This window comes from Accipiter gentilis, chromosome 4 (assembly GCF_929443795.1).
Source record: "Accipiter gentilis chromosome 4, bAccGen1.1, whole genome shotgun sequence".
NCBI lineage: Eukaryota > Metazoa > Chordata > Aves > Accipitriformes > Accipitridae > Astur > Astur gentilis.
Window position 1 is genome coordinate 8,192,146 of NC_064883.1, and position 17,414 is coordinate 8,209,559.

Sequence of the window (17,414 nt, forward strand, 5' to 3'; positions counted from 1 at the left end):
ATATGCAGTATAACCTTTTTCAAAAAGTTGCTTGAAGTTGAAGTTTGTGTTCCTGTTCTGTTTCAATACAGTTGTTTTTGCTTGAGTAGTTTGAAGTTGTAAGAGTTGACAAACTTCCAGGTTTTATTAATTGTTTGCATGCTTCCCCAATGGAATGTTAAAGAGTTTATATGGGAAAACCACTCTTGGTTTGTTCAGTGCATGTGGATTTTCTTCTGAGCTTTAAGGTACAGTTTGCATGTTACACTTTGTTTTTCTTAAACCACAATTTAAGTGACTGATACTGACTGACCAGTTACCTCTTGCAGTTCAGAAATGGAAGTAGTTATTTGTCCAAGAGGTTGTATTTTAAAACTGAGCTCTTAATCAGTGGAACAGAAGATGTCAAGTTGTAACTCAGCTGAAACCTTTTAAGTCCTGGTTGTCTTTAGACTACCTAATCAATGTGGTTATGTTCCTTAGTGACAGTTTATGTACCTGAAGTCTTGAGCATCACTGTTAGTTTTGGGAAAGTAATGAAGAGAATCCTGAAATTCCTATATGTAACTTAAGATGCAAGAATGTAATTAGCTGTATTGCTTGCTCAGAGTACGCTTTTTACTTGAAAAATTTTAGCAATACCTGTATGTTAAAATTGTGCAAAAATATTGCATTTAAAATATGCCTTTATGTGATGCAAGCTGTTAATCAAAGAGTATCTGTAAGCCTATTTTAATAATTATGTAGATTTTAGTCATGTATTTTGAAACAATTAAAATAAATTTTTATTTTGACTTGGCTTCCCAAACTTCTAGTGACATGCTAATATAATGCAGTTAATTTGAAGGTACCTTGAGAAAGACATACAGCACAATAAAGATTTGTTGAAGCTATTGAAGATTTATTATATTACTCTATATGAGAATTCCAGTTAATACAAACTCATAGTAATAAACTTCATTTTGTAGTACTTACTAGCTGCAGTTTTGAAAGAGTAGGGCTGAGAACTGTATTCAGTCTTGTTATGTATGTTGGGTCGTAGTCTGCTTTTCTCCTCTTCCTCCCAACACCTCAATCTCTCCAGACAAAAAAGGAAATTACACCTCTCTTGTTGAGGATGTATACAGGAGTTTGAACAGGACTGCATGTTCTGCTTCCAAGTTTCCAGAAAGTTTAGAAGTAGTAATGGTTAGGAAAAGACTTACCCCAAAGTAGATGTTAGTGAAATCTAGCAACTCAGTTCCCTTGTATACAGTCCTGTACATTTAAGGGAATATGGCTGCAACATGAAAAATGTCCAAGGACTGCTTCTCAGGAGTGTTCTGGATGGAATTTTTTTAAGAAAGGGTGGAAGGAATAGAAATGATTATAGGTTTTGGAGCCACTCTGTGCAGAATTTTACCAATGTGCTGATAGCATAAATTGGCCTGAAGAAGCAAAGCTGTTAACCTTTTCTCTGCTCAGACTGTTCCATGTCACTAAAGATAGTGTTAAGTGTTCCCATAATATCAATTTGCCATGTTTTCCTCAGAGTACTATTTTAAAGATAGTAGCTTGATTATACTTCTGTGTTACCAGCTTCTTTTTTTTTTTAATCTTATACAGTTAAACTCAATATTTAAAAACAAACAAAAAAACCCATCCCCAGACCCCTGGAGTTTTCTGAATATTGGGTCCCTTTCCTTTGCAACTTTAAGTACCAAAACAGCCTACTTGGGCTGTTACAGCTGTGATGTCAGTTTATTGATAAAGGTAATTGTTCCTTTTCAAATGCAGGTTTCATTTTGGCTTAATGTTCTAGTTGGCTTGATTGCCCTGGGATGTATTTGAGGCTTTATGCTGTAGCTATAAGAAAACACGAAGTGCCTATGTGCAGCTCTCATTGAAGAGTCTCAACACCAAAGGAAGAGATAAAACAGGAGATATCTACATGGAGTGCATATTTTATGTTTATTTGACCAAGTGTTACCCATAGGACCATCTGGTGAGCGAGTTGATTGTTCAGTATGTTTGAAATGGTGGTGCTAGATATGAACTGTTCTTACAAGCATGCTGAGAAGGCTTATCACAGTGAAATGCATAGCCCAGGCCTTATGAGTGCCATTTATTTTCTCTTCCATTAGATCATGTTCTGCTGGTTTTGTTAGCCATTTCTCACCAGTAGGAAACTAATTTTTTTATTCCCATCTGGGAATTGTACATTTTGTGGCATATGCCAGTAAAAGTAACAAGTTATAACTAAGAACATGCATTTTTAATGTTCTTTTGAAGTACCCTATAAGCATAACACAAAAACAGTAGGTAAATCTCTTCTGTGTTGCGTTCAGAAAGTTGAAACATCTGTTTAATATGGCTGTAGCTGAAGGCATTTCCAAAATAGGTGCACAATTGGAGCTTCTTGCAAATTTGTACCTCTTGTATTGTCAAATCAAGTGGACCGTGTTAATTGTGAACTAGCAGGCAGTAGTGAGTTCTTGCTTGCACAGAGTACACACATTCTCTGTGGGACCCAGAAGCATTTAGGTCCCCTTTAAATAGTAAGAGAGCTTTCTTTGTCAGAAGAAATTATTGTTTAGACAAGATAGAAAAATACTTGGTATTACAGAGCTATGATACTTTTTTGTTTCATGGTTCTTGCCTAAAGTGTCCCAGTGAGCTGCTTGGTGCTGTGGCCTTTTCATACTCTTTTTACAAGCTTTGCCACCTGACAGAATTAGTCTTGGAATGAGACAGCCAGCCAGATGGTATTCTTGAGTCTCCATTAGAATGATTGTTTGGCACAGAAACTAATTCCCTGTCAAAGTGGAAATATTTTTTTCCTTCTAGGCATGAAGATACTAAATTCTGTCTTACGTGAAGGTGATCTGATCCTTGAATGCTACAAAGAAACAAAAGGATTTTCCCCTAATTGTATTTCACAGGGTTTTTTGCACATCTTAATGGAACAGATTTTTTTAAAGTCCTCTAACAGGTATACAGTCTGCATTCCTTGCAAGAATGTCTTGGTAGACCAGTATTTTAGAATACATGTTGTATAACTTAAAAGTTTTAATGTCTGCCACTTTCAATGTAGTTGAGAAAGTTGTGTTTTTTTTAAAAAAAGTAATCCAGGCTATAAAGAGTAAGTATCAGGGCTTCCTCAGATGAAACGTGCATCTTGAGAAAAAGCTTAAGTAGCTTTGTAACCTTGATAGATTCTGATTTTGTACTCTTTCACTCCTACTCTAAAGTTTGAGGTGAACTTCACCTTAAACTTTCTTCAAGCAGTAGGGGGAGGGGAAAAACATACTTTCACTGCAACTTTTGGGAAGAAGGCCGCAGCTGAGTTTACAGGGGGCTTTGTATTGCCCCAGTGACTATTCTGGCTTTAGCCCCTGTGAATAAATTAAAAGTTTTTTTCCAGTAGTGTGAACTTCTGGTGCTCAAGAAAAACATGAAAAAAGGTTGTTCATTCTTCTAGCTTAAGGTTGGGAGGCTCTAGTAAGTATAGTGGAATATTAGAGGTACTGCTTCTAAGACAGTACTCTACTATGGGTCTGCAACACTCCTCTACTTTTCTTGGGGGTGGGGGTGAGTGTAATTGTGCCCTCTAAGATTCTAGCTGTTAACCTGTTCCTGTTGGTACTTCTGTAAGTCGGGTGTTCAAATTTCAGTGAATTGTTTGAACTATCAAGGGGGTTGCTTTCCTTTTCCCCTACACCATTCAAGATAAGTCTGGCCTTGTGGTCTGTATGCTTTCTGCCTTAAACTTAAAGAATTAGTGTTTTGCTGAGTGCTGCCTTTTTTTTTTTTTTTATTAGAATGATCTTAACTGAGTGGTTTTTCTCCTTTATTTTGTTCCTGGCTCCTTTAGTACACTATGAGTGTTCAAGGAATTCTTAAACTTCTTCTAAAGTCTTCATAGAACAATTTAGGATTGAAACCACCAGTTAAGAGAAGTCATTCACTTGTTTCCCTGGGAGAAATTGGTGCTTAGAACTGTAAAATCCATAGAATCAGAATAGTTTGGGTCAGAAGGGACCTTTTAAAGGTCATCTAGTCCAACCCCCCTGCAGTAAGCAAGGACATCTTCAACTAAATCAGGTTGCTTAGAGCCCTGTCCAACCTGACCTTGAATGTTTCCAGGGATGGGGCATCTACCACCTCTCTGGTCAACCTGTTCCACTGTTTCACCACACTCATTACAAAAAATTTCCTTACATCTAGTCTAAATCTGCCCTCTTTTAGTTTAAAACCATTACCCCTTGTCCTATTGCTACAGCCCCTGCTAAAACGTTTGTCCCCATCTTTCTTATAAGCCCCGTTTAAGTGCTGAAAAGCCCCAATAAGCTTTCCCTGGAGCCTTCTCTTCTCCAGGCTGAACAATGCCAACTCTCTCAGCCTTTCCTCATAGGAGAGGGGTTCTATCCCTCTGATCACTTTTGTGATGCTCCTCTGGACCTGCTCCAACAGGCCCATGTCTTTCCTGTGCTGAGGGCTCCAGAGCTGGACACAGTACTCCAGGTGGGGTCTCACCAGAGCAGAGTAGAGGGGCAGGACCACCTACCTTGAAAAAAAATAATGTTTTGGCTTGTAGTGGTTCATAGGGTCATCTATAGCTGAGCTGTGCAGACATCAAGTTCTTGCCACATGGCTTTAAAATGAATGTAGAAAGCAGTTAAATGATAAAACAGGATTAATGGCCCCTGTGCATCATAACAAGCAAAATAAATAACGCCTTTCTTAAAACATGCAGAGGGGATCTTGTATGTACATGGTGGAGTAATCTTTTAGGAACGTGTTCGTAATTGGGATGGGCACATGCTTCCACATGTGGCTTTTAGGAGGATATTAAGGCAGGTGATAGAATATGCATTGGTCAGAGGCCATACACTGAATCATTCAGCTTGGGAAAGACCTTTAAGATTGAGTCTAGCTGTAAACCTGGCACTGCCAAGTCCACCACTAAGCCATGTCCCTGAGCACCACATCTACAGGTCTTTTAAATACCCCCAGGGATGGTGTCTTGACCACTTCCCTGGGCAGCCTGTTCCAATGCTTGACAACCCTTTTGGTGAAGAAATTTTTCTAATACCCAATCTAAATCTCCCCTGGTGCAACTTGAGGCCGTTTCCTCTTGTCCTATCACTTGTTACTTGGGAAAAGAGACCAGCACCCATCTCGCTACAACCTCCTTTCAGGTAGTTGTTGAGAGCAATAAGGTCTCCCCTCAGCCTCATTTCTCCAGACTGAACAACCCCAGTTCCCTCAGCCGCTCCTCACAGAGCTTGTGCTTTAGACCCTTCCCTGGTCAGCCAGGACTGCTGATAAATGATGGAAAGTGGCTTGGTGAGCACATCTACCAGCTCCCTCAGTACCCTTGGGTGGATCCCATCTGGCCCCATAGATTTGTGTGTGTCTAAGTGGTGTAGCAGGTTGCTAAGCATTTCCCCTGGGATTATGGGGGCTTCATTCTGCTCCCCATCCCTGTCTTCCAGCTTGGGGCTGGGTACCTGCAGAACAACTGGTCTTGCTGTTAAAGACCGAGGCAAAGGCAGCATTAAGTACCTCAGCTTTTTCCTCAGCTTTTGTCACTATGTTTCCCTCTCACATCTGATAAAGGATGGAGATTCTCCATAGCCCTCCTTTTGATGCTAATGTATTTATAGAAACATTTTTTATTGTCTTTTACAGCAGTAACCAGATTAAGTTCTAGTTGGGCTTTGGCCCTTCTAATTTTCTCCCTGCAAAGCTTTGTGACATACCGTTAAAGTGTCTTCCTTTCTCTTACACGCCTACTAAGGTGGAAGTCCCTGAAGGTAGTATCTTTAATTACTGGGAGAAAATTCTCTTCAGACTTGTGTGGATTTGTAGGACAATACCCCATTGCACTGAGCAGCTGCCCTGTGATTTGCAGGTAGGTTTCAAGTCTGCTGCAGGTGATGGTTTAACTATAGCCATTAGAGGGCTCTCACGTTCAGCACTACAGAAAAAGACCATACTGTAGTTACGAAATGTCAAACAGCAATTAAGCTGAAAACATCATTGGTCAAGGTATGTATATATAGCATATGGACAAAAACCTTACATTGTGATTAAGATTTCCGTTACTGTCCCTTAAGGCTGTTAATTACCTTTATTTTGAGCAAATATGCAGAATTAATTTGCTTACAATACCAGAGCAAAATTTTTCTTAAAAAGGAAAAGAAGTAGGTCTTTTCCTTTTTTTTTTTTTTTTTTTAGATGTTTAACTTGTGCAGATAAAAGTTACCGATACAGCACTAAATGTTAGGAATGCTAGTTGAGGTTCCTTGCTGAGTGCTCGTGATTCTACTTCACTAGAATAGACATCTTTATACACAGTTAAAAAACTTATTTGCTGAATCTCTTCAAAGGAAAAATGTTTCAACAACAGATACTTATTGATAAGACACTTCCTGTAAATGCTGGACTTCATCTATTTTTGACAGGGAGATAGGTCTGTGTGGTCTTTCCATTTGAATGTTACAATAGCTTTCCTAAAACTTGTCAGTTGTGCTTATCTCACTGATGCAGTCGTTATTCCCTGATTTAGGAGACAGTCAGACTCAGAAACTATTTGTTTTCTTAGGTGGTCTGTGGTAGTTTCATTAATTAAAAGTGCAATTCTGTTAAAAGTTTTTAAAACCGGATTTTTCAAACTAAGAGAGGGATCAATAGCTGTGGAGTTTTCAGAAACGATATTATAGTGCTGTGTCGCCTGTCAGTAAATTGTGAAGTCTGGGCTGCTTAGCTTTGTTTTGCTATGGTTTCTGGGAACTTGGTCAGGTGCACAGCGCTTAAGAATGCTAGGCTACTAGATGATGAGGAGCTGCTGTGCTGCGTGACCGTGCTCACCGAAGCATGCTTTCTAACGCTGAGACTGTACGAAACATGTCTGCTGGGGTGAAGGAAGCTGGAATATGGATTTTTGATTTCTCTTGCTACATGTAACTTGGTTGTATTTGTTAAGCTTTTAATAACAGCCTTTTAGGCTGTCTGGAGCTGGGGAGTCAGTGGATTGAAATAGAAGATAATCCTGGAATTGACACCTTAGCAAATCCTTGTACGTCCAGGGAAAGAACATTTTCTAGGTTCCTGTGGAAATTCAGGGCCTCTGCAGAAACATTTCATGTCTCGGCATAGCTGAGCAGGTGTCTACTGACTCTGTTTCCCTGAGCTTGGAGGGATGGACATGACAGACAGGCACATCTGCTTCAGAAAGATCCCTTATTCGTGCCTTTTCACATTGTTAAGCTGGGCCTAAACTTGGGCCAGCACTAGCTGTAAGCAGAGCTCTTTCAACTAAGTGAGGTTTGGTTACTAAGTAAGCAGTAGACTGTACTCATTCTTTAAAATAAGCTAAACTTTAAAACTCTTCTTTCAAATGGCATTCTCAAATAAATGGGACTGAAATATTTTTACATTATAAGCCTTGACTTCTGTCTCTTTTCCTAGACACTTTGATCCATTTTTGAGAAACTATACCTGAATATAACATAGCCCAGTATGGTGACTGAGCTGGGCACAGCTGAAGGTGTAGCAATTCTTACAGACCAAAGATACAGGAGGAGTTGACTGTTTTTGTAGTATTTCTTATTCACATTATGCTTCGTAATACTTGAGCATGATCCATCTGGATGGTTATTAAAAATTTTAGACTAACGTCTGTTTTATAACCATCTACGTTCTATTTCTGTATGTTAATCTTCACACTGTGGTGGACCCAGCTGTGCAGTCCATGTTCTACATAGAATTGTACCAGTTGCCATGACAGCAGCTACCTACTGGTGACAGAATAATAGGCATGTGACTTCTTTGATAACTGTCACAATGTAATTTAGTCATCAGCCAGCAGGTGGGGCATTAAGCTAACAAAACCCTACCAAATACTGTCATTTAAAAAACGTTTCTCTTGTGGAACACTACAGTCTGTCTTTTTTACAATAAAAGCTGTCCATCGCAGAATGTAGCTGGTTTTATTGTGGGCTAATTAATTTCTGCATTAAAAAATACAGCTGTAAGAAATGCAATGAAAACGCTTTGTAGAGTACCAAAGGTTGTGTTACGATGCAAGATGGCTTTGGCAGAAAGGCAGGGTTTGTTAGCAGGTTTGATGCTGGTTCTGAGAGTATATTGTTAGGACAGAGCTGCGCACTCTATAGGGAAGCAGGACAGGGAAGTTTAAACCACTGATATATTCCATAGCTGAAAAATTCTGTCAGCTTATTCGTAACTCTTTTCAGTTCCTCTCTTCATTTGTACAGTGCTTACAAATCAAATCCTTAAATGAACTTGACAGTATTTCAAAGGGGTGTAAGTCAGAAAAGGCTTTGGTCCTCCCTTCTGCTTTCAGGTACATCTAGTTTCTTCTACAGTCCCAAGAATTTGAGAAATGCAAAACAGTAAAAAAAAAAAGCCTGTAGTGATTCTTAAATTTCAGTATATTCTGAATGCACTCCTTTAGCTGTCATCTCTGTTCCCTTTTTTACAGAGGTAGGATTGAAATGAGTAAGAACATGGACGACGACTTTAAACTTGCATACTCATTCAGGGGGTCTCTGTTCCTGTAAACGGAACACGGTAATTGGCAATGGACAGGAACTCAGCTATGTGGTGTACCTTTGCTACCAGTGCTTAATGTTACCTGCTTTCAATGGTTCCTAGGACTACATCCCTCTAGGTTGGTCGGAGGAGGGGATGAGGTTAACTAGCAGAAATTGTGGATGACTTAATTTTCAGTTGCTGTATCTGCTTCCCTGAGGGAATTATGAGCTCTCTGAAATGTTTGCTTTCTTGGGTGACATTTTCCAATATAAATGACACTTTATGACAGGGTATTATGAAGCCAACAGTGAAAAGACACGCACACACACACAAAAAAAAGTCTTAGGGTTCACTTACATATTTTCTTAACTTGTTATTATAGAAGCACCATTGAAGGAGCGAAAAATAATAGTGTTATTTTGCTGAGTTCCTACATTTGGTGGTGACCCTTAAACAATCTTGGTTAAGAACTACTATACTTGTCCAGATCAAGGTTTGTCTAGTTCTGTATTGTAGGTCATTATTGGAAACCTGTCTGTAAATGGAAAAGTAAAAATGCAAGAAAATACATCCTCAAGAACATGCTCAGGTTCTAGCAGCTTGTGCCTCAAGATTTCTGAGCTTGTCTTTGATCCTTCCTTTTGGTATATATTGAATGGAGTAGCAAGGCAGGCTGTACTAGAGTATTTTGCCACAATGTCATAGAATACAGTTATAAATAAAAGGAATTATATTTGCCGTATCAGTCAAGTATGTCTTCATCTTTGCCTTTATGGACTTAGTAATGATTTAACCTAAATAACAATCCATTAACTTGCAACAAAGCTGTTACTTAAAAAAAAATCAGACCATGAAACAAACTTCCTTCATAGACCATTGGGATTCTTTAACAGATTTTCTGCCATACTCAGTGTTCTGAAAATAATTTCTGTATAAAAAAACCCCAGCCCTGTGACTGAACTGCCTAAAAAGAGGGCAATAGTAGATAATACTATGTATTTATACCTAGAGCTCTCTGGAAGTACTTGGTATTTGTTGTGAATATGGTAGTTTCAAGTGCTGTATACATGCTCCCTAATCAGCCAAAAATATCCTGTATGCAGAAACAGAAGCAGCTCCTGAGGCCATAAGTTATGTCCAGACAAGCTAGATCAGGGAAGTTCTAGTGTATATGATGAAGTATTGTCTGAATAAGATTCTTGTAACAAATGTAGGGGACATACGTAACTAATGATGGGTCTGACTGAGTCCTGAAGCTTTGAGTTCTTGGTGACAGATCCTGTTACAGCTATTAGAGTGGTCTCTCAATCCAAGTGGCAGGGGTCTGTGTTTTGGCAGCAGATGATGTATTATCTCAAACCAGCCTGTTTGGCTTGTAACATGCAGCTTCAGAAACTATAAAATTCGCATTTCTGTGTCTGTTCCCTCACATACTTACAAGCTAAGGGTGAAACAGAATTGTATTGTAGTACTGTTAACTATTTTGGAAAGAATGCTTTTCAACTTGGAAGGCAGAAATCTCAAACCTAATTGGAAACAGAATTTTGTCTTCGTTTAAGCATAGGAGTGGTTAAGAGGATTGGCTGAAATGTCTGTTAAGTGCCCCTTGCAAGACACTGTGGGAAACAGATGTAACCTTTGTCTTGCCTTATTCAAGAGCAAAGTTCATTTTACTTTGGTCTGAATTAAATAACATGGAGAGTTAAACTTCCGTCTCTTTGATCTGTTAGGAAACTTAAGTTTGAAAACTTGATTTCTGTGATACTTAATTTTAAGAGTCTTAGTACCTGCTCTTTCATTCAGCATGCTACACTTCATACCTAGTGATAAAGAGAAGGCAGAGCTAGCAGGGAAAATGAAGTTGCTGTGACTAGTCACAAATGCCACTACTGTTTTCTTACTATGTTTTTTACCTATGACAATAAAAATATACTTTAAATATACATACTTGACTGTAAGGTCAAGGATGAAACTTAATGTTTTTTATTTTTCAAATACTGTTCCCCAAGCGCATTGCATAGCAGAATAAGACTAAAGACTCGGAGCAGGTTTTGTATCTTACCATCCTAGAAAACTAAAACAGTGCAGAAAATACCAGCTTTTGCTGTTACAGTAAATTACTCGAGTAAAATCTTTATTTATTAGTGTAAGTGTACAGATAACATCAGACAAGCTTAGGTTTTACTGTATCTGTATGGAGATGCTAATGAGTAGAGTCCACATTTACCTCGTTCTAATGCTAGTCACTTTGTTAATTTGTCATGTGTTCAAGCAGCTTCTCTTCAACACCATTGGTTTTCTGTCTCTCGTGTCAGAGATTATGAAGTTCTGCGTGCTGAAATCACTTTAATAATGAAACTGCCTAGATCAGTATAGTTTTATAGTTTTCAAAACCTGAAACTAATGCATAGGTCCTCCATTCATGCTTTTCTCTTGATAACTGAGTCTCTTTGGAGAAGGCTAGTTTTGTCCTGAACTGTTACTTCTGGTTAGGTCGAGTACAGAAAGTGCTTTTTGATACTCATTCTTTATACTGCTTCTTAGGAGTCAGGGTTAGATCATGGTCCTTGTTCATATTCTTTCTTGCCAAGTTTTACCTTATTACCTATACCTGATCCAGTTACACAACGAAGATATCTGAGAAGAGTCTTGCACATTTTACTGTGGAGGGTAAAGCACCGTTGATGACTTTTAGGTCTGAGTAGTTTAAAGAAAACTTAGAGGTAGGGTAGTTCAGGCCAAGGTGTTATTTCTGGTGTATAAAACCTATTAATGCACTCAGAATACACAGTTCATGTACAACTTGTGTGAGATTCTAAGTTTGGGGAAAGGATTAATTCATTACAACTTTCTCATTCAGTAAGCATTGTGCCACTTCAGTGATTTTTGTTTGTTTGTTTTCAAGCTAGCTTGGAGATGCATGTAGTGTGTATGTACAAGTTTAGTTTGCCATATTCAGCAGTGATTTCCTTAGCTGTGGTAGAGGTAAGTTAGTTTTCACCTGCAGGTCAGGAATCTGAACATATTATTTCTGCTGAGCAGGTGAATTTCTAATTTTTGGAGGATAGGTTGTGCATTTTTAATGTTGCAGCATGTATAAAATTTTTCCTCATACTTGCTGATAAAGATCTTTAAAGGAGTATTTCCAAAGTTTCTGTATTTATCTTTAGATTCTTTTGCCACAAATTGATTAATAGTTGCTTGAGACTCTTCAGCCTTTCATCCTGATTGCATTACCTGTGCAGATACTTCCAAGGGTGCTGAGTATTAGGGTGTGTTCACAGACCACCTAGACTCAAGGCACTTAGCCCTATTCGTTATCACTTGGTGTGACATTATGCACCTTGTACTGAATGCATTGGGTGTCTGTGCAGCTGTACAACCTCTTTCCTAAGTCTGGGACTTCATTAAAGCAATACTGTATTTCTGAGATACTAATTCTAGTGTAAGCCATACTCTACATACCGCAGTGTCTTGTCATGTGGTGGTTTTAATTTTCTTGTAATGCTGTTCCCTGGGAACTAGAGTTGGATCTTGGTCCTCTGTATCCATTGAAACTGCTACAGATCTGATCTATTTGTAACTAAGAAGCCTGAAGTGTCTTCAGTGAACTTGCAGAAAAGTCCCTGATACCAAACAAATGTGAAATTGCTTAGAATTTTATGTCATCTTCCTTTACCAGAGCTCAGACTGAGGCCTGAGGGCCATGTAAAGGATCACAGCTGCCATGGGAACTATTTTTTTCAAGGGTCTTAACACTTTTTCCTGTTAAACTAGTAAAGTGACTTTTGAATTGGGAGAAGTGTTCCTTGACTAGAAAGTCTTAGACTGTGATAGTGCTTTTAGCTTAATGAACTGGATCTACTTGGATGATATGGATTCTATTACAAGTTCCTATACCAAGCTGCTGTTGTTTCCCTCCTTCCACTACCCAGAAACATTTTTCTTCTGTGGGTTGGGAAACTGTACTTACTAAGTGTACCAATTTGCAGATCGTTGCATTAAGTACTGAATTTCCTGGGACTGTATCTATGTAGTTTTTATTCAGATGGAAATGAAGCAAACTCTTTCCACAAGTTGCTACCAATAGGGCTAGAATCAAGTGCTCATGACCTTAAGATAGTGACCCATTCTAGTCTTTAGCCTGGTCTGGTCAGCGTTTGTGCCTTGTTTGGGCTGCTGCAAATTTGTGGAATAGTTTTTTCTGGGGTGTATCCTACCTATCCATCTACTATAAAGGTAATAGACTGTTTAACACTTTCTAAAAATTTGATTAATCTTTTTGCATTATTTAAAGTGCCTAGTTGTCTAGTCCTTTTTCATGTTAGTGAAATTTATTGCAATGATAATCTCAGTTGACCTTATTAGTACAGTTGGGCACCAGGTATCTGGTAGGTGGAAATCTAAACCATCAAAAGTTCTGAGAATTACTTTCCCTTATACGTGAATTAGCTTAATGCAATGGAGAAATTGAAAAATGCATTGATTGGTTATAGTGCTGTATTAAACTACTGGAATGTTGAAGAAACAGAACTAAGTATAAGTAGATATCTAACTCCTTACTGATGGTACTGAGTAGTGTTTAGTCTGGATGTCCAAACAAAGGACAAAGCAGATATTCCAGCTCCTTCAGTAATTTAGTGTTTCCTGTTAATGTTAAGTCTTAGCCCTCTGCACTGGCTTATTACTAACTGACCCTTTATATAGATAGGGTTTTCACTTGCAGGTTTTTGAAGCACCTTACAGAAATTAATGTAACTCTCAATTTTTTACTTCTGAGAACAGAGATGCAAGAGGAACAACTTGTGTGATGTAATCTGAAACAGGTCATAGCTTCTCAAATGCTTGGTTAGATTGGCCCTTCTGACAGGGAAAATTTAGCCACTGTTTTGATTACCTGGAGCAAGAGCTGCTTTAGTGCCAACTTGATACAGCAATAAATCTCGCTCTCTGGCCAACAGTCTTTTTACATGCAGCCATTTTGGGGCATATCTCACCTGTTTCTGAAGGTTCTTCTACAGCTTGGATTTAAACAAAATTATTAATGAAATGAGAATGTGAAATCTGTATTTCTGTCAGATGTGTACTGAAACATTAAAGAAAGGTAAAATAAATAGGGATGAATTAAATAAATTGTCAGTAATTCTCAAATGTAGCCACAGCTTGCCTCTTACTCCTGCAGAGGCATATCCTATCAGATACTGATCAAGTCAAAATTACACGCACATAATATTATATAACTATGTGTAGTCTTCAGAAGTATATGGCTGTAAGTGTATTGTAAGTTTCAAGAATATAGAAACCAGCTTTCAGAAAGAGCTTCCAAGACAGAAAATTGATCCTTAATTATAGCTAGCCTCTGCAGCTCCCTAGTAGTTGCCTACAGATGAGCAATAGGAGCACTTAAATAATAAAAAAATAAATAAAAAATTGTCCTGTGCCATTAAAATGCTGTAGTGGTAGGACTCATGTTTAAGTTACTCTTCTTTGGAAATAAAATACAAGCTATTTTTAATAACCAATTGGGCTAAAATTGTGACCCAGTCTGAGTACATAAGTGTGCATAGGCTGCTTCCCTAATCTGGAACACTGGAAAGGCAAAAGTAGCTGCTGCTTCTGAGCAAACGTCAGACTGTGTGCTGCTGCTGTGGCACAAAGGGTGATACCACCACCAGCAATAGGGGACTGGTCTGATTCTGTCTTCAGCAGCAGTATAGACCTGACTTCTCCATAGCTTTCTATTCTGTCGTGGTTCCTTCTGTGATTTGGAGGCAGTTTTCCTGGTATTTCTGAGAACCTATGGCTTAGTTCTAAATAACACCTGATGAAATAATTTCTTTGCAATAAGAAAACAGTTCATCAAAATTTAACACTTTTAATTGCCACTTGAGCTTATCATCACCTCTGTGTCTTGAGTGCTTCAGCCTGTTGATGACTCAAACCCATTGAAAACTACAAGACATTCAAGATCTTGAGAGTGCAAGAGCCTTGGAAAAACAAGCCAGAAACAGAAACTGGTCAGACATCTACAGATCCTTTCTTGGAGCTACCATAGTGGCAGATTGCTTGGCACTAAGAAATTGTGCAAAACTCAAGGGAATGGTTTTCCCTAGCAATCATACCAGTTCATACCAATTGAAGTGGAAACAGAAGTGAGTACACAGGGAATAATATATTTGGCATTGGTAAGACAGAGGTGCTTTCTACTACAGTGTGCAAAATACAAACTAGAAATCAAAAAGGTGGTTTATCAACAAATAAGAAATAAGTCTGACCCTTGAAGAGTAATTCAGATGTTTCATAGCAGTTTGCACTGGTGATCTGAAACTAAAGGTAACAATAAATGAGGAAAATATACTAAATTACTTGTCTACCTCACATGGAGTCTAGTTTTTCTCATTTTGGCTTTTCTTTCATATTTTGTCTTGTAAATAAAAATCTTGGTAGATACTAACCATGCTTTTGCACAGTGGTAGGTAAATAACAAAACTAATTTCCTTCACTCATATTTTTGTATCTGTTTCTGATTAACTTAAGTTAATCAGAAGTAAGTTTTGTTCAATCCTGTTCAATGTGATGTTGCAAGGGTCTTGCTTTTTGACAGAGGAAGCAAACTTTGTTCGAAATTAGCTGTAAATATTTTTCATACTACTGTGAAAACTAGAAAAATGGGATGTGGTTAACTTGAATGCTGGAGTCTAACTTTGTAGTGAAAATAACAGTAACTGGCATTACGCTGAGTTTCATGCAAAAAAAAAAAAAAAAAAAAGGCTTACACTTACATGGATCTTTCCAATTAGTTGTTCAAATAACGCTAGGAATAACTGAGCAAGGGGGTATCTAGTGGCATAACTAGAAACACCTCGCATGAGAGAGAAATGCTGTGCATGTGATTTCTCGCTGATTTTCACAATGTATAATCTTCTCTGCCTATGCCAAAATAAGTACAGATATTTGGCAAAGCAGAATTCTTCAGTGCCCTACCAGTAGCAATTTACACCTACATTGAACTTCACTCCACAGCTTCGCCCAGCACTACAAAGTGCAAATGGAAAACGTGATCACTCCTGCTTGTGATACAAGAGGTTGTAGAGGTGTGCACTGCTAAATGTGTGGATTTACAAGAGAGATTACCCTGGCTAGAAACAGAAATAAAATGTATCAAAGCACTTTTTAACTCCTAAGGTAAACTAATACTCCCTAATGGAGTGACGAGGGGCAACATCTTACTGTTGATTAAAGCAATAAGGTCCTTCAGTTGTTTATAGTTAAATGGTTGTTAGAGCAGTATTTTACTATTTAATTACCAAGTCCCTTGTGTTTTGCAGTAGTTTATTGTTCTGAGGGGTGTGTGTGTGTATACACATGCATTTTTATATATATATATAAACAAACAACTCTGAAATGTCTAGGATGCTCATGTAGGTTTTTTCATGTTCATCAGATTTCTCATGGGAAGAATATTGCCTCTTCTTAGAGTACCACGTGAAATACCTGTTACAGTCAGGTATCCTATCTTGTCAATCAAATCTGTACCAAAATGGTTCTGAAAGAAGCAAATAATCTCAAAATACGGGAACAGTGCAGATTTTTTTTTTTTAAAGAATATATGAAGATTAGTGAGCCAGAGTGGAATTCAGAAATTCTTACAGTGGTAGTCTAGAAACAATAGTTTAGATGTACAGCATCAATTTAGATTGTATGCTATGCTTCAGCTTACATTCCTTGATACCAGGCACTTGAACCATCTTTGTTTTCTTGAATTTCAATGTAGACACATCTAAATAGGTGATAGTAGAGGTATCCTATCCTGCTAATTAATCTGCTGCTTCTGTAATATACTTCTGTAGTCAGAGAAAAACACCCTTGTGTCAAAAATGCTACAGAACAAAAATTTAATTCAAATTTCTCTCTATTAAAAAGTGCAGAAATGTCTTAATGGGTTGTATATTTAACACTGGAGTAGAGGAATTCCAGGTTGAAATTGGTGCATCGAAACACCTCATATCTGAGAGCTCTAAGTTTGCAGACATGTCTGATAGTTATTGACTGTGAAGTGGGTAGTGGAAAGATGGCTTTTAGTGCCTGGGTCTGTGCTATGTGACCCACTGTAAGCATTAATTTGAAACACTTTCCATCTGTACAGGACTGCTACTTCATAGCACTCTATGGTCATCTAGGAACGCTGTGTCTGTAGTGTTGATGTCCCTTTCTGTATCCGAGAAGACTTTACACCAGCAAAAGTCTTTAATGTTGTCAGACGTCCTTTCAGTTCAACCCCTGAGGTGTAGATCTGCAAATCCTACGGTGCCCGCAAGGTCTGGTGCCCAGGATGCTCCTTCTGGGGCCATCTATGACCTGGTGTGTTTATAACACAGGGAAAGCTGCACTTCCACTTCTTCCTGCACACTTAACAATCCTTCCCCATATGCTTTAACAGTAGTATCAGAAAAACAGTTCAATTACATGGCACCCTGATGTGACTGCATGCTGCTTTCTCACACAGTCAGAAAGCCAGAGAAACTAATGAGTGGAGGAAAAATGATGAAGGACAAGGAAAGAGGAAAGACTGTGTAAATAATTAAAAGAAATTGAGAGAAAAAAACCAAAACACACAGAAGGAAATAGAGATGAGTAAAGTTCCCACACAGAATTCATTGCTAGTGTTTGCTTCATAGTTCAGCAATGGTAAAGAAGTAACTTCATTTCCCCACTTCCAATGTTTTGATGTTATGCTTTTGGCTACCGACTACTAGTTAATGCTGAGTTGCGCTTTAAGAGGACTTGAATGTGGACAGAGGCGACTTTGGGGAAATTTTCTTGTTCCATGATGGCACTTCAGGGAAAAGTGGAGGGACTACTTTCAAATAGATTTCATCCATCACAATACC